This window comes from Marmota marmota, unplaced genomic scaffold (assembly GCF_001458135.2).
Source record: "Marmota marmota marmota unplaced genomic scaffold, marMar, whole genome shotgun sequence".
NCBI classification, from domain to species: domain Eukaryota; kingdom Metazoa; phylum Chordata; class Mammalia; order Rodentia; family Sciuridae; genus Marmota; species Marmota marmota.
Window position 1 is genome coordinate 13,071,409 of NW_025999942.1, and position 22,729 is coordinate 13,094,137.

General features: G+C 44.5%; 1 non-coding gene across 1 annotated transcript; it reads right to left on the reverse strand.

The window, feature by feature from the left end:
* Positions 1–20,478: 20,478 nt before the first annotated feature.
* Trnaa-ugc lies at positions 20,479–20,551 on the reverse strand. Its single transcript has one exon. It is a non-coding gene; the product is annotated as a tRNA-Ala (tRNA).
* Between the last annotated feature and the right edge of the window lie 2,178 nt (positions 20,552–22,729).

The following is a 22,729-nucleotide window of genomic DNA, read 5'->3' on the forward strand; positions in this document are numbered from 1 at the left end:
TGAGATGATCAGATGATACAGCGGAGGGCAGCATCAAGGCTGTCAGCGGTTAAGGATGTGGCAAGGCTGGTGAGGGGCAAAGGTGACAACAAGAGGAAGACAGGAGTGGCCCTCAGCACTGGAGGCCTTCTGCATCCTGACTGCAGCTGTGAGCACCTGATGAGGCCACAACACAGGGTTTCAAGAGGTCAACAGGGAAGGCTGGGTAAAGGGCACAGAGGTCTCTCATCGCCATTTCTAACTTGGTGTGTAACTGAAATTACCTCAATATAAAACATTTGATTCTTTTGAAGAGCTCAGGCTTCAGGACAAAGCTAGATGACTATGCAAGTCACTTCCCTGCTCATGGGGTGAAAAGGATTGAATTAGTAAGAGCTGAATGGTCCAAGAACAGAGCTTAGTGCAGAGGAGAGCTCCCAGGTGGCTGTCAGAGATGGGTCTTCTTAGGGTGCTCTCTTTTTTTGAACTCTTAAAAAAATCATTTTAATGATCCTCTACCATACAAAATTTATTCAAATTACATCTATTTGAAGTGATAAGATCACAGCTAGAGAACAGGTCACCCGTATTGAATCTATTTACAAAATCCATCATAAAAGCTTTTGTGTTGTTGGTGTTTTCTTTTTAACATTATATTACATGTTTTCTTTTGTAAACTAGTGTAGAACACAAAGCTAAACTGATTGTAATTTGCCTACTCCAACTCTTGGGAGAAATACTTCCTTTTTTACAAAATGGCATACCCCATATGAAGAAACCCCCTCACCCTGACGCATACCACCTGACCTGCTCTGTACGGCCCCTTCCTCCAGATGCTCTGCACCCCCTCTTGGCCCTGGCATGCAGAGTTCTTCCTTCCTCTTTCCCAAAAGCTAAAGCTTTAAACACTGCAATTCTATTTATAGATCCACACATATGAAAACAAGAACCACATGAAATACAAAAACAAGGTGACATTCTTAAAAAAACTACAAACCAGCTAGGAAATATTCTGGTAGGGTTTACAAATTAATTACTATTTTTGTACAAAATTGCTAAATAATGAAAAGGTGAGTCAATTACATGTCCACTTAAGTAAAGCGATTGCTATACATAACTCTGTACATATGAACACACGCCTAACACTGTTTGACAGCTCATGTGTTGGCTGCTGTACACTCTTATTTTCTAAGGCTCATGCAGTCATAATCCACACTTGTAACTCTTAGCCAATTTTTTAATTAATTAATTTATTTCAATTAGGTATATATGGCAGAAGAATGCATTTTGATTCATTGTACACAATTACAGTACAACTTTTTATTTCTCTGGTTGTACATGATGTAGCATCATACCATATATACAGTCATACATGTACCTAGGGTAATTATGTCCACTCATTCCACCATTTTTTTCTGCCCCCATGCACCCTCACCACCTTCCCTCCCCTTTGCCCAATCACAGTTCCTCCATTTTTCTCATGCCTCCCCTGACCCCATTATGGATCAGCATTCACTTATTAGAGAGAACATTCAGCCTTTGGTTTTTTGAGATTGGCTTACTTTGCTTAGCATGATATTCTCCAACTCCATCCGTTAACCTGCAAATGCCATAATTTTATTCTCTTTGAATGTTGAGAATGTTCCATTGTGTATGCATACCACAGTTTCTTTATCCATTCATCTATTGAGGGGCATCTAGTTTGCTTCCACAGTTTAGTTATTGTGAATTGAGCTGCTATGAACATTGATGTGGCTGTAATAGTATGCTGATTTTAAGTTCTTTGAGTACAGACCAAGGAGTGGGATAGCTGGGTCAAATGGTGTCTATGATATTTTGACTTTTACTGACATGTATACTCAATTAATTTAGTATGATGACCATACTAAATTTTATACTTAATAGACATGGACATTCATGTTTTATTCCTTACTTATGAAAACACATTATATCTCCAATACTTAAATTTTTTCTCTACTATCAAGTTGTATTTACACATTTTTAAAATTTTTTTTCGTTGTTGATGGACTTTTATAATCACTTATTTGTAAGTGGTGCTGAGAATCTAACCCAGTGCCTCACACATGCTAGGCAAGCATGCTACTGCTGAGCCACAACCCCAGCCCTTGTATTAACACATTTTTTAGCACCAATTGATTTCCACATGCTTCATGATGGACAATTATCTTTGTTATATCAGGTTGCAGTGGCACACCCTTTCTCCATAGAAAAGTCTTAACTGGGCTTCTCCAGAAATCTTCACCATGGCTGATTTTAGGACTGTCAGGAAAAGAGTCTCTTTAAAGGGTTTAATGTAGGTAAACTTCCAATTTTCGTTTTGCCCTGTTTTACTTGGCCACTGGCTGGGAAGAAATATAGAGAAGAAGCTCTCCCCTTCTCAGGTGTTGTTCTTGAAACTTGCACAAATAGTGAAAGAAAGGAAAAAACTGCTTTTATGTGAACTTCTGCAGACTGTAAACTTCTGAGCCCCTCCCCTTATATGCTGGGTATAAAATTCTAAAACTACCTAAACTTGGGGTTCAGGGGATTGATTGATTACAGCAGCAGCTGTGCCCTCTGAACCTGGCTGCAGCTAAATAAAACTGTTTCATGCTATCTTCGGTGCCTTGCCTCATCTGTACCTACAACAAGGTTATACATTTCTTTTCTTCCTTAATTTCTACATTCCTCTTGTAGATGGATTAAAGGTGTATACAGATAAAAGTAAACAAAGAAAAGTAATATCTGTTCGTATTAATGATAAATTGACTAATTATTATACCCTACCTCAAATCTCTCCACAGCAGGTTGAGTTAGCTACAATTGTCCTGGCACTGAGACTATTTTCTACTACTTTAAACATTATTACAGATTCTCATTCTATAACTAAAATTGTTCCTCGTATTTGTATATCTATATTATGCCCTCATTTGGATTCCAACTTACTATCTATTTTTTTAACCCTTTAAACTATTTTACAGTGTCATATGCCTTCTATCTTCCTCTCTCATATACACAGCCACACCACGATTCCTGGACATTTGATGGAAGGTAATGCTCATACAGATAAAGCTGTAAAATCCCTTTGTCCTTTATCTTCAGATACTGTAAAATCCTATGGATTTCTTCATCAAAATGCTTGATCACTAATAAAAATGTTTTCCATCTCTTCTTAACAGTTCATGCTACAGTCAACAACTGTCCCCACTTTTCGGGACCCCATGTAAAACTCTGTAAATACACAAGTCCTATGTTCTAATACACTTTGACAAATGAATTTTACCCATTTCCCTCTTTTTCATTCTTACTTCTTTCTTTCTTTCTTTTTTAAAAAATATTTTACTTTAGTTGTGTTGGACACAATATCTTTATTTTATTTTTATGTGGTGTTGAGGATAGAACCCAGTGCCCTGCATGTGCTAGGCAAGCACTCTACCACTGAGCCACAACCACAGACTCCTTACTCCTTTCTTCACATTTTTATTGATGCTCTTTCTAAGTTCATCTGGGCTGGTGCCCAAAAGTCTAATGAGGTATCTATTTACATTTATCATTTATTACTTTGTTTTGCCACCATGGACAAGCCTATTCATTTAAAAATGGATATGCCCTACATGTATATCTCATGCTTTTACATAATTTTGTAATCAATAAAATATAATTTTAAATCATAAAATTTGTCATAATCCTACCAGACAGGCTTTGGTTAAACAAACACATCGTACTCTTAAAACTTGCCTTAAAAAAAGGAAAGAAAGGGGATCTAGCCTCTCTCATATTAATAATGCTTTAGATGTTGTTTTATTTATAGTTAATGCACTCAACATGCAATACAAAGTTTATATTGGTTATCACAATTGGTTATCTGTTTTGGATAGACATTTTATTCCCAAACAGCCATCACCAAAAATTTATGTAATATATAGGTTTCTACCAGACAAAGGACAACAAGATCCTATGCCTCTGATCACACAGGGGAAAGGATAGACTGCTATGCTTACACCAACAGGACCAGTTTGGATTCTAGCTTGATGTGTGAGACTTATCAATTGTAAATGGAGATCAGGAACCTGATTCCCAAGTTCTGTTTGATTGTGGATGAGGAGAATCCCACATGATCACTCTCCTCAAAATAAACAATATACTGAAAGAGGATCCCAAGATACTAGACTTCCAGTGACTTGGGGGGATATAAAATCATTAACAACATCAGTGATAGACCCAGCCTGATTCCCTCTTAAAATTGGGAGACATCTTGCCACAAAGCCATGAAAAGCTAATTTTGGCTTTACTATAAATTACTACAAATTCCGAACTTGCTTGGAATGCCTGCCTGTGCCTTGAACTCACCCATGCCTGGCTCTCTCTGACCAGATAGCAGCTCTCTCTAAACTTTAGTGATGCCTCACAAATCTTGGCCTTCCCTAGCCAGATAATGACCCTCTCTGAGGCTATAATGACCTTCATAAATTCTGATCTCAGGGCTAGCAAAAATGTAAACTAGCCTTTGTATTATGCTCTTTAGAGTTTTGTTATCTGTAACCCCCTTTGTGTAACTTTCTGGGCAACTGGCTCCTGCTGAGTATCTGTGCCTCCTGGGGAATTTCTGTCCCTGATGCGGGAGGAAGTGAGTAGAGTATAAAGCTGGGCTGGAAGAAAGCTGCAGTGCTGTCTTGTTCCCATGGTTTTTGGTGAGAGAGGCAGCCCAGCCAGTGGAAATAATAAGCTTGCTTTAATTTGATTTTAACTGGAGTCTTTTCTTTGCATCCTGGTCTAACATCAGCTCCACAGTTGTTGGCTCAAATGGGGTTAAAATGTACTCCAGAAGACTTATTACTTCTTTGATTGCTAAACTCAAACAAAATTCTGTAAATGCTTTAGTCTTATGATAACATTGTTCTGTTGTTGTACCCCAGCTGTGGAAATTCAGTACAGTCAGACTCCTTGACTTCCAAAATTCAATAATATCTGGGTTTACTTGGCTAAAATTGTTATATACCTACAAAAATATCTCATGGTATTCATTGTTGTCTTAGCAGACTAACTGTGTTCTTACTATCCCCATAGGATTTAATAGGCCACCATCCAGTGCAATGTATCTATAAAGGTCTATTCCCCTTGATAAAAACCGTGATAATTCAGTAAACCTTCTCTCTAAGGCAAAACTTAACATTTTCCTTAGTGAGTATCCCTGGACTAGCTGTTAGGGCTTCCAAAACAACTAAAAAACTGGCCTGTGCTATGATAAAAAATCATATCTCTATGGCAATTAATATGCTTAATGTAGAACAAAACAACACCATCAAACCATACTTGATAATCAGGCTACAATTGATTATTTTTTATTATTACATTATAAGGATGTCAGGAATTCAATAATATGTGTTGCTTTAATTTAAGTGATAACAGTAATTCTATTTCAAAGAAGTTAGATTACTTTAAAGATATCATTGCTGAAGTCTGACAAGATAATGGAGATTTAGATTTATTAGATTGGCTTACTTCATGGTTACCCAACTTTACTTGGGTCAAACAATTATTCATAGGTGGATATTTACTAATGCTGGGATTGTTATGTTGTGCTTGCTGTTCTCAATGTCTACCCTATTATTTTTTGACTCCACCAGCATTAAGCAAAAAACAAATATTATTAATCCAAAAAGGCCTTAAAAAACTAAAAAAAAGGGAGCTGTAGGAGTCCTGTGTTTAGGATTGGGGTCCCTGATGACTTCAGGGCTGTGGCATGCTTGGTGCCTAGGAAAGTTTCTGTGCAAAGGCATAGTATGCCCAGTTGCTATAGTAATGCCCTCTATGCTGGAGTCTTATCAGTTCTACCTTAATCTTAGGCACATAACTCCTGGGAATAAAGACATTTACTTGCTTGATAACTACAATGTTTCACCAAGCTCTGGTGCTCCTGGATCTGCCTGCCTAACAGTAACTTCAGACAATAGACTTTCTTGAGAACTGCACAAAGCTCCTAACATTGCATATTATAACTGTGAAGTGTAATTACAAAATAAGCAACCTTACTGATACTCTAAACAATAATGTGGTTATGGTACTAATGACCTAATATAACCTATTGATTATAAAGAAAGTTTGGCTGCTTGGTCTCCCAGCCACTCTGCCACCTTCCCTGCCTCTGCATCTTGTCTCTGTTTCCTCTTTGCTATTGTTATTCTTTACAGGTGCCTGGTCTCTTTCATGGGAAATGGTGATGGTGAAGGTAGTGTTCCATTCAGTGCCTCTGCTAGGTAGATTCCCATGGAACTTCCCACCCAGAGCGGGGTGCCTAGAAAAGGCCTCTCAGTCTAGTCCCCTGCAGGTTGGACCTTGGAGAGTGAGGCCCTGATTTGAGATCTGGGAAACTGGCTCCTGCTATGTACCTGTGCCTGCTGGGGAGTTTCTGTCCCTGATGAAGGAGGAAGTGAGTACTGGGCACTGGTGTCTGGTGGGGCAGCTGGAGATCTAGGGGCTGGAAGTGGGAGAATTCCTGGGGAATAGTGAGGGCCCAGATTGCTAGGACCTGTCATCTGGGGTCCCATTGACCCTAGGCTTCTTGTGCCCTAATCTTGGTCTTGATTTCCCTGTGTGCATGGACTGAGCCCATTGCCCACAGGTCCCCCAGACATGCCTTTGACAGATTCTCCTTTGTCATTCTCTGGAGACTGCCTTGTTAGGATTCAGCTGTCAGACCCTCCCTTGCCCCTGCCTCAGCTCTGCCCTGAAGCACCTGGTGCAGGCTCCAATGGTCCCATCCCCAGGGTCATGGATTGGAACCTTCACCTGCCTCACCAATAACATCTTCAGGATCAATTGCCACTTGTCTTCCCACACATGTGCCTTGGCTCTAGCCCCTGGCTCCTCTTCACCAGTTGAGTGGGAAGGTTGGGGTGGAAGTAGAGCCCCCCTGGAAGCAGCTCACCCTGGTGTTGATGCCTGGCCTTCCCAGCAACCCGGCACCTGGAAGCAAGCACAAATGCATCTTCCAGGGCAGTGCCTGCACCTTGGAGCTGCCCCCTGAGGAGGTGCTCTTGCCCTCTGACAACTTCACCATCACTCCCCACTGCTGTGTCTCTGGCAAGGAGCAGGTCAGCCTGGTGGACCCACAGTACCTGCCTAGGAGACATGGTGAGCAGGGGTGCCTTCCCAGGGCCAGTCTTGCTGCTTGGTGGGTGAGGGCAAGACCCTCAGCCTGTGACCCCTGTGGTCTTGAATCCTTGCCAAGGGAGACCTGGGGTTGGAAGCAGATGATCCTGGGAGGGGATGGCCATGGGCTACTTACTGCAGGGCCAGGGTTTGGGCAGAGGATGAAGATGCAGAGCCAGCTGAGGTGGGGGCTGAGTTGGGTTCACATCACTAGGAATGCACTCCAGTCAGAGCAGGAAGGAGTCTAGAAGCAGAGTATGAAGGAAAGAGGAGCAGCATTGGGAAACCACCTTGCTACAGGGGCTAGGATAGTTGTTCTATCCCTGTCTTCCGGTGACTCCCCTGGTCTGAGAGGCTTCACCATGCATCTCAGGAATCTTAGTGCTCCAGATCTCAGTGTCCTGAAGGCCTCACATATCCATTCTGTTTCAATGAAGCTGGACCCTCCCTCTAACCTGCACAGCAACATCAGCTCTTGCTCCTGTGTTCTGACCTGGACCATCAGTCCTGCCCTGGGGCATATGACCATGCTTCTCAGCTATAAGCTGACCCTCAAGAGACAGGAAGAGGCCTGGGAGGTAACACTTTGGCTGGTTCCCAGGGTCTTTTCTCTCCCAGAGTGACTGCAGTGAATAGTGAGATGGGGAGGGGGTCAGAAGCTGAAGTGTGTGTATATGCATCATCCCTATGTACACAAGTATGCCTGTGTGTGTGTGTGTATGCACACGCACACACACACACTCACAATAGGGCATGAGAATGCATATGTGTGGATGTGTTTGTGTGTTTGTGACTGTACATGAGTGTGCCTGTGCTTTGTGTCTACATGTGTGTGTGCACTGCGGTGGGTGTCTGAGCATGTGAGTGTGAAATGTGCCTGTAGTTGTGTGTGTGCCTGTGTTTTGTGAGCAGGTGTGTGTCTGTGTGTGAGTGTTCACATGTGTGTGTGTGTGTGTGTGTGTGTGTGTGATTGGCCTGCTGTGTGTACTCTCCAGCTGGACCCAGCCCCACACCTAAGTGCCTGCTCACTGCCTCTGGCTCTGCAACTGGCCTGGCACAAGGACTGCATTGTGGGGATGACTTGGCTCATCCTTGAAGCCAACAAGTTGGACCCCGGGTCTACGTGTGTGGCCAGGCTGCGTGTGTGGATGGCCATGCTGGAGGACGACGTGACTGAGGAGGAGCATCATGGGGGCCAGTGGGGTGAGTGGAGCCAATCTATGTGCTTCCCCTTGCCCCAGTGAGGAGGTGGGTCCACATGGCTGCTGCTCCTCCACAGCCTTGACCTCCACTCTTCTGTCCATCCCACCTCTCCACTCCACCCCGAGGCCCCTTCTCCTGCAGTCTGAGATGTGCAAGGGGAAACGTACCCTGAGCATGAGCCTGCATCTAGTGGCTACCACTGGGAGTGAGTGTGATCTGGAACTCTAAGCCAGGCTAGTACTCAGTCTCCTTAGTGAGGGTGAGGCTGACCCTTGTGCACAGTGGTGCTGGGAAGGCTCAACGACCTGACCACCAGCGATGTGGCAGATGGAGGGGTGGGCTGAGAGTGAGACTCATCCCAGGGACTTCAGCAGGCTTTGCACTAACCTCTGAGGCCATCCCAAATTCTTTCCTCTGGCCCAGGGAACTGATAGGGGCCCTTTGTCAGGTGGGCTTGGGGGGAATCTCTTCTTTCCTGCCTACAGGCCTCCTGGTCCTATCCTGAGCTGGCTAGACAGCACTTTTATTGCTGTGCCTGCTTTCTCCTTCTGACTGGCCTGACCTACCTCCTGTTCAAGCTGTCACCCAGGTAGGTGGCTACTGTGTGTGCATGAGCCTTTACACTTGTCTATCAGTGCATGCACACACAATGTCTTAGCATGTGCACGTGAGTACGTACATGTGAATGTCTTAGTGTATGCATGTTTTAGTGTGTGTGCATGTGTGTGGGCATATCAGTCTGTGCATGTGTAGGTATGCGGTGTCTGGGACACAGGGCCAACCCCCCTACTCCTTTCCTTCCCTCTCCACTGTCTGGTCCTTAATGTAGTAGGATTTTCAAGTGTCCATACTGGGCCATTGTGTGTCCCCAAGTTGACAGGGGAGAGGAGAAAAGGGGGTGCTGTGGTAAAGCTGAACATGTAGCCAGCTTAGTCTCCACCAACTGTGGACAGACACAGAGTCCCTGAAACTCAGGAACCTGAGGTCCTTGTCTCCTGGCACTGGGGATTTTCCTTGGTTTTCTCATCTGTTCACATGTTGTATGGAAGTGCTATTTTGGGCAACTGAGCTGCACAGGACCCTCTTCTCAGTCCTGGCAGATGCCTCAGAGAGCAAGATAAGCCCCCACACCTTATGTATCACATATAAGGTTATGAGGTCACAGGAGACTTATCTGGGACTGGGGAGGAGACTGTCCAGCTGCAGACAAATGGTGGAAAGAATGAGAGGGTTTTACAAAGGGCAGAAGGGGATGGAGAGGATGTCAGCTTCTCCTTAGAGCACTGGAAAAGCGCAGCATGTGATGCCATGCCAATTGATTCATGTGTTTAGAATGGACCACTGAGATATGGGTAATTTGACTGAGCGAGGGTGAGGAGACAGAACACCATGGAGGGAGTTGCCAGTGTCTTAGGCAGAGAGGCTGGGACTTGAGTGGTGACACCTGAGGTGAAACCCAGGGGCTAGGCCCTGGTAGGTCAGGGAAGGTGAGCTGAGCCCTAGCCCAGCCCCAGCTCCAGTTCCATTCTTGAGGGGAAAACTAAACTTTCTCCGGACTAATCTGTCTGCTCTGCTACTGAGGGAAATGTTCAGTTCAAGGTGCATATTGTGGGCTGTCTGCACTCACCCCATCTCTTTCCTTCTTTTCACCTCCTCCCTCCCAAAGGTCTTTGTCCTGTGGCTCTGGGGAAGGGTCTTGTACTCCCTATGTGGCCCTAACAGGACCCCTGACTCCTTCTTTGGTGGACACCATGAAGTGCCTGGCCCCTTCTGGGCCCCTGGGTAACTCCCTGGTACCACTGCACATGATTGTACCGTGTATTTTTCCGCTGTGGGCCTGTTGGGCTCCCACAGGCCATAGGGAGGTGAGAGCAACCTGGAGGGCCACGTCAGATCATCTTTGTAGCCCCAGCCCCCTCCCCCCCCATCGCTGATGGGTTGGCAGCTCATGCTCCCTAAGAGGAGGTGGGGAGAGGAAAACCTCCCATGGTGGTCTCTGTCTTTCCCTCTCAGTGTTATTTTCCTTCCCCAGGGTCCAGGCCAAGCTGATCCTGCTCTTCCTCAGGGTCTCTCCTCCTGATGTGCCAGGGTCTTGCTCCACCCTGTGGACAGGGATGTCCCCTTCACACTGTCTCCAGCTTAGTATGCAAAAACACCCCTTTTCCTCTCAATAGGGAGTCCAGTTTTCTGTTGTCCAAGAGTATAAGTTGTAGCTCAAAACTGGGCACTTGGCTCTGGAGGGAATCCTTCTCTTCCCCAAGCCAGTGGATGTGACTGTCAAGAGCTCAGGGAGCTGTCCTGTCAAGAGGACAGGCTGAATAGGCAGAAGTGTTTGGCCCTTGGACTGTGCCATCCCAGTGACAGGCACTGACCCCTTCACTGCAGAACCATAGCAGTTGCCAGGCATTATTCAGACTCCAGGGTGGGGTGGGGGTATAGGTATGGTGCTACAAGTCAGATCTCCAGGAAGCAGATGGAGGGTGTGGTGTGTAGTGTGTGGTGCATTTGGTGGAAGCTCCTTGTTCTACTGAGGGAACAGATTCATTTTGGAGGTAAGGGCTTCCAGTGGTCCCAGAGAGGATCTTGACTGCATTTCCTGCCTTGTGTGTAAGTGGGGTTCAGTAGGGGGTGCCTAGGTTCTGTAGCTTCTGGAAAGCACTGCAGTGTGCTCTCAGAGGTTAGCTTTGTCCATAGCACCTATCATCATCTTTACCCTGGTTCAGGCTGCTGTGAGCACAGGGCTCAAGGTTGGGGAGCACTGAGGGAGCACTCAAGGTCTTGTGCCAATGCCAAGCTGATGTATGTTCTGGGCACAGGTGCTCTTGGCCTATGGATGTGGATGGCAGGAGAGCTTCCTGGAGAAGGAGGAAGGCTGGGCCTGCCCAGGATAAAGTAGCTGCCCCAGAGTGAGCTCTGAACCTGCTGCCTAAGCCCTTCCCTCCTCCCTATACTCTTTCTCCAGACCTGGATAGGGACCCAGGGAGCCATCTCACAGCTGATTCAGGACTGTGTCAACACCTGCAAGAAGCCTCACAGTCCAGTATCTGGATGGCCATCACACTGCTCACCTATGACTTTGCATGCTTCAGGCAATCCTCAAGCCTGGGGGAGGGAGGAGGGCATTGGTCCTAGCCTCTCAGAAGCCTTGGGCTCAGTGGGTGTGCAACTAGCAGGATGTGTGGAGTTAGGAGAACAGTCAACTGCCTGCCTGTAATAGGAGGATTGGGCCTTTGGGTACCCCACCAGGCCAGCTCCCCCAGACTCCCAGGGTGAAGGCAGTGACTACTGTGCCTTGGGCTGCTAACAGGAGGTGCCAGCCCTCGGCCCTCTCAGAAAACACACAAAGTCTGTGGCACATCCCAGCTTTGGCCTGTGGACCTTCCTGCAGCCAGCAGGGTGCAGAGTCCCAGCAGGGAGATACCTTTGAGGGAGCTGGTGTCACGAGGGGGCAAAATTGCAACTTATGCAGTTGAGGGGAGAAATAAAGAATGTCCATGCGCTTCTGCCCCTTTCAATGCTTTATTCACTCAAATTACTCAATATAATTTTACTCTATAGGTTCTTAATCAAGAAAATGACAATCCTTAATGCTAAGCACTGCAATAATCAATTCACGGCAAACAATTCTAGATTAATTAATTCACAGCAAACAATTCTAGATTAATTCTGAGCACTGCAAAACACACTTAATCATGATAAGCTAATGACAGACATTTCCTCAGCATGCTAAGTTCAAATGTCTTAAGCCTTAGGCTTTAAGTCCAGCAAATGCACACTCACTCAGACCGCGGTGACCAGGTCCGGAACCAAGACAGGCTTTTCCTGGCGTGGATGACCAGTTGAGGAGAGGGTCATAGGGAGAAGTTGTGGCTCTCACCAGGGTCCAGACCAAGTGACTCTCCAACTTGAGTGCATCCTTGTTTTGGCTGGCTGAATCCCTGTTCATTTGCTCTATCTTTTATATTAAATTTGGGGGCTTTTGATCCCCCTTTTAATTCTTATCAGCTACCACTAGATTTCTCAGTGACATCATTTACCCTGGGGTCAGAAACATCTGGTCTGGTGGTCTCCACCCTGATCTTCTCGCCTTTCCCTCTGATCAGGCAGAACAGCCTGATCAGAAGCCAGGGGCTTCACTCTGTTTATCAGGTGAAGGGAAGTAACTTGTTTGAGGCCATGCTGGAGGGATCTGTGGGTGCTGCCTGGTGAGACTGCAGGTTTCAAACTGGTGTTTTTAAAATGGAGTTGCTTAGGCTCAGGCCTAAGGCCATCCTAACAGCTGGTCATGGTCAGAGGCACGAACTGCATGAGGAGCACTCTTCTATTCCCGGCACGCCACAGGCTCAGTCATGAAAGTTCTAGAACTATGACTACACTAGCTACATCATGTTCATTTTGGGGGAAATGGACTAAAGTCCCTGGAGCTGAGTCTTGGCTCAACTGGACCTCCTGGTAATGGCAAGAGATTGGATGGAAGAAGGAAGCCCTTCTCAGCCTCTGTGCTCCTATGGGGAGTGGCCACCCTGATGGCTTGTTAGGATTCACTTGTTAATTTCGGAGCTGTTCACTTCCCAGATCCTTAGCAGGCATCTCCTTCCTATAGTGGGTGTGTTCAAGGGCAATTAACTAGGGGAAGAAAAAGATAACATTGTTTCCCTAATCTTGTTAGGGAGGAGGAGAAGGGAGAAAAGAAAAAAAACATGTGCTTAAAAAAAAAGCCTCAGAGCAATGAGAACTACAATTGGAAGACCCAGAATTCTGGGTGTATGAGGGTGAATGTGCTACTTGCAGCCCCTAGGCTTCTGGGGTGAGGACTGCATGGGTAGAACACCAGACTCTACCACCACTGCCTGGGCCAGCATGAGGCACACAGCTTCCATGGTCCTGCAGGACAAAGACTGGGCGGGCAGAGCACTAGATTATACTGTCCAGAATCCCTGGGAACTCTGAATGTGTAGACTGCAGCTCCCGGAGGCATCCATGGTGAGACCTGGGAAAGCAAGATAGACTGAATTATCTAGAATGTTCCAGAGCAGGTGGATGCTGCCTGCAGCTCCCAGAAGCTTCTGGGGGCTTGGTCTGAGTTTAGGTTCTCCTAACCCCCTACAATGGTCACCCTGGGCTGGGATGTAACAGCTTTTCTTAAAACCTCTGATTCTAAAGTGGGACAGTCTCTGGCTATGTTCCTCTGTCTCAAAGACTACACTTCCCAAGAACCTCTGTGGTGGTGTGTTTCTGGCCTTCTGTCCTTGGGCACATGAGTGAAGTGTCACCTGCATCTGTCAGCACCACTGCAGGCCTGGTTGCTGGCTGCAGCAGTGCTTGGCCTCCTGGAGTGCAGGGCTGGGGTGTGGAGAGGGGCTCTCCGGACTCTCTTGAAGTGGCACCCCCTTTCTCCTCAGAAAAGCCCTCTTCACCATGGCTGATTTTAAGACTGTCAGCAAAAGAGTCCCTGCAAAAGAGTCCATTGTAGATAAACTTCCTATTTTCATGTCGCCCTGTTTACTTGGCCACTGGCCAAGAAGATACCAGAACTTCAGGTGCTGGACACCCCCTTACTAGATTTTCACAAACATATCCAGTATAGTACTTTGAAGAAATGTGCAATCAAGGCCTCTGGCCTTTAGCTGGGGCTTCAAAAGATGTCTACATTTTTAAGATAAGTTACAAATGGGCTCCATGGTAACAGCTGGCAGGGGGAGGAAAGAAAGGGGAGAAGTGTTGGGAAAAGTATAAACGGCAGCCATACCCCAGAGAAAAACCCCAACATGGCGCCTAAAGGACCTCTTCTTCCTACCTTCTTCTTTTCTGCAGTGGCGCGAAAAGTTCCCACCTGTGTGAACTCTCCCGCCGGCGCCAGTTTCAAATCTTGCTGGCAGGGAACCTTAGCCCCAATGAGAACTAATTCCTGGGCTCCGGAGCTGATATCTGAAAGAACTTGCCAATAAACGGGTGGCCTGCCATTTATCTAAGCCCTGCCATCTCCCCTTAGTTCTATATAAGCACACAGCTTTTTGCAATAAAATTGGAATTCTCCCGGCCAAGTGTCTTTGCGTAGGGAATTCTTTCAAGAAAAAGCTCTCCCCTTCTCAAGTGTTGTCCTTGAAGAGTTAACTTGCCAAGAACAGTGAAAGAAAAAGTTGCTTTTATGTGAACTTCTGCAGACTGTGAGCTTCTGAGCCCCTCCCCTTACACGCTGGGTATAAAACTCTGAAACTCCCTGAACTCAGGGTTCAGGGGATTTATTGATTATAGCAAAAGCTGTGCCCTTTGACCCTGGCTGCAGCCAAATAAAACTATTTCTTGCTATCTTCAGTGCCTTGCCTCATTTGTCCTTACAATACTCTTTTCTCCTCTCCTGAGATTCCACTCCTCATGGGCCACAGATAACACAGCCAGACCTAATTACAGCAGTGGAAACAAATTTTATTTAGTAACAGCTGAGGGTGGAAGAGGGAGCTGAGATTCACCCTGGAGCCAGGAGCAGAAATGCCAATGAGCAGTGAGCATGGGGCGTGGCCGACGGGGCGTGGCCACACTGCCATCTTTGATCCCCTTCCTTCTGGGTCAAGATCTGGCTCCCTCCTAAGGACCAACCCTGGAGCGCCCCGGCTCATTGACATGATGCGTCACCCCACACGGAGGGGCAAACTCCCTTCTCAGAGCAGCCTGAGGGAGACACCCAGCCTGGGGACCCTCGTGGGTCCTGTCTCTAGGGACACCAGGAGCTCCCCTCTCCTCAGAGCAGCCTGAGGCAGACACCTGGCCTGGGGACCCTCATGGGTCCTGTCTCTAGGGATGTCTGAAGCTGCCCTCTCCTCAGAGCTGCCTGAGGGAGACTCCCGGCCCGGGGACCCTCGTGTGTGTCAAGTCTCTAGGGAGGCCCGGAGCTCCCCCCTCCTCAGAGCAGCCTGGGGGAGGTGCCCGGCCTGGGGACCCTCGTGGGTCCTGTCCCTAGGGACTCCTGGAGCTCCCCTCTCCTCAGAGCAGCTTGAGGCAGATGCCTGGCCTGGGGACCCTCATGGGTCATGTCTCTAGGGATGCCTGGAGCTCCCTTCTCCTCAGAACAGCCTGAGGGAACTGCCTAGCCTGGGGACCCTTGTGGATCCTGTCTGTAGTGATGCCTGGAGCTCCCCTCTCCTTGGAGCAGCCTGAGAGAGGTGCTTGGCCCGGAGACTCTTGTGGATCATGTCTGTAGGGACACCCAGAGCTCCCCTCTGCTCAGAGAAGCCTGAGGGAGGTACCTAGCCTTAGGACCCTGGTGAGTCATGGGTCATGTTTCTAGGAACATCTAGGGCTCCTCTATGCTCAGAGCAGTTTTAGGGAGGTTCCTGGTTTGGGGACCCTTGTGGGTCCTGTCTCTAAGGATGCCTGGAGCTCCCCTATTTTCAGAGCAGTCTTAGAGAGGTACCTGGCTTCAGGACCCCTGTTTGACCTGTTTCTAGGATGTCCAGGGTTTTCTTCTCAGAGCAACCTGAGGGAGACACCTTGCTTCAGGAGCCTCCTTGGTCATGTCTCTAAGAATGCCTCTTTCCCTGCCACAGAGAGCTCCCTTCTCCTCAGACCAGCCTCAGGGATATGTTCTAGAAGCTTCTGGATGAACAGGTGGCAGGTTATGTAAAGGTAGAGAGGATGTGGAGAGAGCTTTGTCCTGGGCCTGAGACCTAAGGGCACCCTGTCTGTTAATCTCACTTTTTCCTTCACTATTTCATCCAGGCTCACTGTGCAGAAGTGCTCCTTCCTCAGGCTGTTACCCTCATCATCTTAACATAGTGATCCATGGGTGGTTTCTGGGGAACCTGGCAGGGAGGAAGGAGGAACTCTCAGGGAGGGTCCTGATCTTGATGAGAGGGGGGGCCCCAGCACACTGCATTACTTGTTTTCTTAATGGTTTAATGGTTCTTTTTGTCTTGCAGTATTAAAGTAGCAGGAAAAAATATTGAAAAAATATAAAAGTAAATATATTAAGCCCACAAAGTTATTTAAGTAAATATATTATTTCTAACACAGTCAGAATTTATTAAAAATTTATTTCAAGGCTTTCATGGAACCAAACACCACATTTTTTTTGGTTGATAAAGTCAGTTTAATTGTATATTTTCCCTCTTGTAAAAATGTTTTTATTAGCAGATTTTAGTTATACATAATAGTGGGGTTCATTTTGATGTATGCATACATGCATGAACTATAATTTGCTCCATTTCATCCCTAATACTTCTACTTTCTTCTCTTTCTCCCTCTCCTTTCCCCCTCCTTTACTGGTATTCATTCTATATATTTATTGTTTTGTTAGATTGGTGCTATATAGATATACATGAAGGTGAAATTCATTGTGGTCTGTTTATACATGTACATAGAATCATTTGATTAATTTTGTTCCTCAGTTCCTCCCTTTCCCATCCCTCCTTCTTCCTCCTCCTCTATCCCCTTTGTCTACTCCACTGACCTATCTTCTATCTTCATGGGATCATACCCTTTTATATTTCCTTATTTCTCTCTAGTTTCTGCATATGAGACAACACATTTGACCCTTTCTGAGTCTGGCTTATTTCACTGAGCATGATGTTTTTCAGTTCCATCCATTTACCAGCAAATGCTGTAATTTAATTCATTATGTCTAAGTAAACTCCATTGTGTATATACACTACATTTTCTTTATCTGTTCCTGTGTTGATGAACACCTACCTGGGCTGGTTCCATAACTTGGCTATTGTGAATTGTGCTACTATAAGCATTAATGTGCCCATATCACTATAGTATGCTGATTTTAGTTCTTTTGGATAAATACTTAGGAGTGGGATAGCTGGGTCATATTGTGGTTCTATTCCTAGTGTTTTGAGGAATCTCAATATTGCTTTCCAGAGTTGTTGCACTAGTCTACAGTCCCACGAACATGTGAGTGTACTTTTCCCCTACATCCTCACCAGCACTTATTATCAGTAGTCTTGATGTTTGCCATTATAACTGGAGTGAGATGAAATCTCAGTGAATTTTTGGTTAGAACAATTTTTATTTTTGGTTAGAACAAAAATGCATATATTTGTTGGCTATTCTTTTGAGAAGTGTCTGTTTAGTTCTTTTGCCCATTTATTGAGTTACTAATTTTTTATTAAGTGTGTTGGGTTCTTTATCCATTCTGAATAGTAATCCCTTATTGAAGAGTAGCTGGCAGAGATTTTATTCTATTCCAAAGGGCTCTCTTCTTGCTCCTGTTTCCTTTGCTGGGCAGCAGCTTTATAATTTGAAGTTTTCCCACTTACTGTCAGTTTTATTTTTTGAACTTTATGGGTCTTGTTAAGGAACTTGGTGTCTGTGCCAAAGTCAGCTTTCTGTGAGCCCAATCAAGCTTTTCCACTGACTTACACCTTAATTTTATAAATTCTTTATGTTGGATTGATTGATCTATAACAAATAGTACTTTACATTTTAGTTTTTAAGAGCTCTATAGCTTTTTCCAAATAGTTTATTGTTCATGAACATGAAACTGTATTAACATGGGCTGGGGCTGTAGCTCAGTGGCAAACACTTGCCTAGCATGTGTGAGGCACTGGGTTCAATCCTTAGCACCACATTAAAACAGTAAATAAATAAAATAGTTTAAAAACATATTAAAATGACATAGAAGGTAGAATAAAAGGAAATGGGCTTAAAAAACAAAGCATTCTCTTTCTTTTGCAGTATTGAGAATTGGGCCCAGGATTTCATGTATCCTAGGTAAATGCTCTACCAGTGAATATCCCTGATTCTTCTTTGAGACATGATCTTGGTAAATTGCTCAGGCTGGCTCAAATTTGCAATCCTCCTTCCTCAGCTTCCCTAGCAGCTGGTATTATAGATGGGCCACCATATCTGGCTCCTCTCCTCTTAGCATTATGTAATGAATACCTGACACTTCCATAGCACTTTTAGACCAGCTGGTACAGAGCAGGTAGAGGTGGTGGATGGCCCAGGGTCTACTGTCTCCAGATTCAGGGTGGCTGCTGGTGACTAGTGTGATGGTGGGTGGCTGGTCAGGCAGGCTGTCACTGCCTCCACCCAGCTCCAGCTTGTTTCCCTTGGGTGGGATATGGTGATGGAAGGCTGTAGATTGAAGGGCTCTGAGCTAGGAACCATCAAGGCCGCTGCTCCTCACCATCTGTGGTCCCTCTGACCCTCCTCCAGCCTCCTCTTACAGAATCCCTCCAGACCCACCGCCTCCAGACCCTGTCCCTCTTCCAGGCTCTGCTGTTATTCAGGCCCCTGGCACTTTGCCAGACCCTTCACTTTTCCAGGCCTCACCCTCCTCCAGACTCCACCCCTTCTCTAGGACCTGACCCTCCCACCCCTCCTTCAGGTCCTGCCCTCTTCCAGGCCCACCTCTTCTCTTGACCCCACCCCCCTATAATCTTCCCCTCATTTAGACCCCACCCCTCCTCTAGACCCAGCTCTGTTGGGCCAAGACAAGGGGGCACCCCCGCTGCCACCCCTACCCTTGCTGCCACCCTCAGTGAACTAATTGGCAGTATGTTTGTAATGTCTGTTGTATAAACATTTTTGACATCTTACATTGAATGAAATGTCTTGATTGTATCAGGCTTTGATATACTATAAACTTAATTTAGGAAAGTCACCTCTTTCTCTTTTCTCTAGATCATAAACATTTGAAATAAAATCAGAATTTGCTGAAGGTCAAGTAACACTTAGCTGTAAACCCTGGTGATACTGGGGTCTTTTCCATCTGGAGATCTCTAAGTACCAGTCCAAGCTTTTTTATTCTAATTGATTGATTTGTAATTTTCTTATTTTAGTATCATTTTGCAATGTCTTTAGTTAGGAGGAAATCCTCCATGTCTTCCCAGTTTAATTTAATTTAGTTTAATTATTTTGAGGAGATTGACATAATGGTTTCTGCTCTGTTCTACACCTGCTATGATTGTCTGTGATCAGATGTCTGTCTTGAGAATTTTTTGACACTGGGGATTGAACCCAGGGCCTTGCACATGTTAGGCAAGCATTTAGCTACATACATTCCAAGCCCTTTTTCTTGCTAAATTGCCCAGGAGGGCCTCAAATTTGTGATCCTTCTGCCTTAGTGTCCCAAGTACCCGGGGTTCCAGGTGTGTGTCAAAGTGTTTGGCTTGTCTTGGAGGATTTTGATATTAGTATAATAAGTTTCCAAAGTATTAATAATTTCATAAGCTAAACTATGTTCATTTTTCTTTTTTCAATATTAATAAAGCTTTTATTTTGTTTTGATGCTTTGCTTAATGTGAACATACTTTACTATGTGACACTGCTGTTCATGATAGTCTAGCTGTGCTATCTGTGCTAGTTCACAATAGTAAGAAGAGTATTTTGATTCTGATAGTCTGAACTGTGTTTTAGATCAACATGTTTCCAAGGAGCAGTGATTATTCATTTTTTATTTGTATACAAATGAGGCAAAAATTCATTCATTCATTTTTTTTTTTTGGTGGTGCTAGGGGTTGAACCCAGGGTCTCCTACATGCTGGGCAAGCACTCTTTTACTAAGCCCCAAAGCTTAATTATCATTAGCTTCATGATAGGATATAGAGATGATAAAATCACTTAGAAATTAAACTAAATTTGGAATCATACAAGAGTTTGGGTATACAGTTCTTTGTGGTTTCTAGAAGGTACAGTGTTTTCCCACAGCATAGCAGCACCTAAGGTCACTCCTGGGCTCCTCCTCTGGGCTCACCACTTCCTGCAGAACATCATGGAAGAGATGGATGCTGGTGTCCTTTTAAACTCTTCTGCTTGGGAGGCATCACTAGTGGTGGTTGCAATTTCCATTTGCCTTTTTCTTTTCTTTGACTATTTGTCCCAGTGGCAATTATTTGATTCTATTATGCCCAAGAGTATGAATAGAAACAAAATAAAGACAAGGATTCTTTGGGATAAGGGATCCAAAGTCACAGTGAGTCAATTTATCACTGGAACTTTTTTTTTAAAAGAGAAAGTGACAGAGAGAGAGAGAGACAGAGAGAGAGAGAGAATTTTTAATATTTATTTATTTATTTTGGTTTTCGGTGGACACAACATTTTTGTTTGTATGTGGTGTTGAGGATTGAACCCGGGCCACACGCATGCCAGGCGAGCACACTACCGCTTGAGCCACATCCCCAGCCCCCAATTTTTTTTTGGAGGTGCTGGGGATTGAACCCAGGGCCTTGTACATGCAAGGCAAGCACTCTACCAACTGAGCTATATCCCCAGCCCTTGGAACTTTTTTTTTAAACAGTCATTCTTTTGAGAAAGTTTAGCCATAAGTTGAAATAGTGTCTAAAATGTTATTTTTTTTTTCTCTAAAGTGATCAGGTTTTTAGAAGGCACACCCAGGACCTAGTGGAAGTATAAAAATATAAGTAGTTTGCACATTACTTCAATAAGTTTGTGTTATTAGTTCAACATAAAACATATAAAACAGGCACATATCTTGAATTAAATATTTGAATCATTTAATTTTGTGTCATCATAAATTATTTAATTTTGTGTTCGTAATAAAATATAGAACTGGCTGAGTGTCAGTTACCTGTAATTAACTGTACAAATAATCAAACAAGTAGATGTTTGAAAAAATATGACCATGTCTTAAGGTTTTATTTTAGAGTAGTTTTATCTTTTTTTAAATATACTTTTATTTTACTTATTTATTTTTATGTGGTGCTGAGGATCAAACCCAGGGCTTCTCCTGTGCTGAGCAAGAGCTCTCCCACTGAGCCACAACCCCAGCCCGTAGAGTGGTTTTGTCTTTATACAGAAATTCAAAGTGCAGAGATTTCCCCAGTAGCTTCAACTGGTTTTTCCCTTTTTATGACTTATGTGTACTATCTTGGATGTGTTAACATCTTAGATGATTTTTCCTGAAGAACAAATACTGGTATGTTACTGCTAACTGAAGTTGTATTTCCTTTGGATTCTCAGTTCTGCTGCTTCCTGTTCCAGGACCCCATCCAGGACCTCACATGACATCATGTCTCCATAACTCTTCTTGGGTGACGGTTTCTCTCACCTTCCTTGTTCTAATGACCTTGCTAGTGTTGAGGAAAACCTGTCAGGTATTTTTTAAGATTGTTCTCCATTGGGGTTTCCTTATTTTTTTATATTTAGACTGGGCTTGTGGGTTGGGGGAAGCAGGTCAGAGAGGTGGAGAACTGCTTTGTTATCTCATGCCCTCAAGGTGAATGTCATGTTAGCTCTGATTGTCTCAATTGGCTGAGGTTGTATCTTTCACTAGTTTCTCACTGTGAAGGTACTGTTCTCTACATTCCTCATTATCTGTGTTTTCTGGAGGAAATCACTATGCAGTGCCCATACTTATGGAATAGGGAGTTAGCTCCACCTCTTCGATGGATAAGCATCTACCTCAATCATTTGTAATTCTTTTGCACAAGAGGTTTCTAGGTGACCCCATTTGTTTATGTGTTCAGTCCAGTGTAGATGTCTGGATAGTTACTTTAAGCTGTTGTTTATTATCAAATTCTTTAGTATTTTGTTGCTCAATTCATTCCTGCTTTAGCCATTGGGAGTTTTTTACATTGCCTCCTGTTGTCTTTTAACATATTTTCTGTTTTTGACCCAAATTCCTCTCTTATACTTGAAGATTACCCTGACTCATGTATTACTGTCTCAGCTCTAGTATCAGCCACTTCTGTAAAGAGCCCTGGCTCCTTGTATTAGAAAGCGATATTAAAAGCTTTGATCTGGCAGCTGAATGTGCTCATTGTATCTTGACCCTCACAACTGACAATGCAAGGAAGTGTATGTGTGTTATAATCTATACCCCCCCCATTATAAATTTGTTTATATGGAACCATCTGTGTTTGTACTAAGATAAACATGAGTTTATACTTATCTGCAGTAAGTGGATTTTTATCCATTATGATATAGATCACTGTGCCTTCACTCCTTGCTTATCTGTAACTTTTCACTCCAGCTGTGAGAAACCTGGCTCCTAGCTTCTGCCATTTAATTAATTCATCGTTCAGTTACGAGCAATTAATTCATTATTGTTCCATACTATAGGTTATTATATTATAGTTTTTATGACTTATATGTACTATTTTGACATAATAAGAAACACACATTTGGTTTCTGTCCTCAGTTCTTGGTGCAGAGCTCCTAAAACCTTCATATTCCCCAAGTAATAAGGGTATGAAAATAATCTTTTGTCTTAACATTTGTACTTTGACTTAGGTTCCTTACACAAAACTCCTAAACTGCCTAGAATCTCCTGGGTGGGAGAAGGATCTTCTGCTCTAATAAGGATTCTTATTGGGATCTAGGGCAGCTTCAGGTTGTAGGATGGTCATGAGAAAGACCAAGCAATGATTAAAAGCTTGGAACTTTCAGTCCCCTGCCCATCCTTTGGGGAAAGAATCTGGAGATTAAG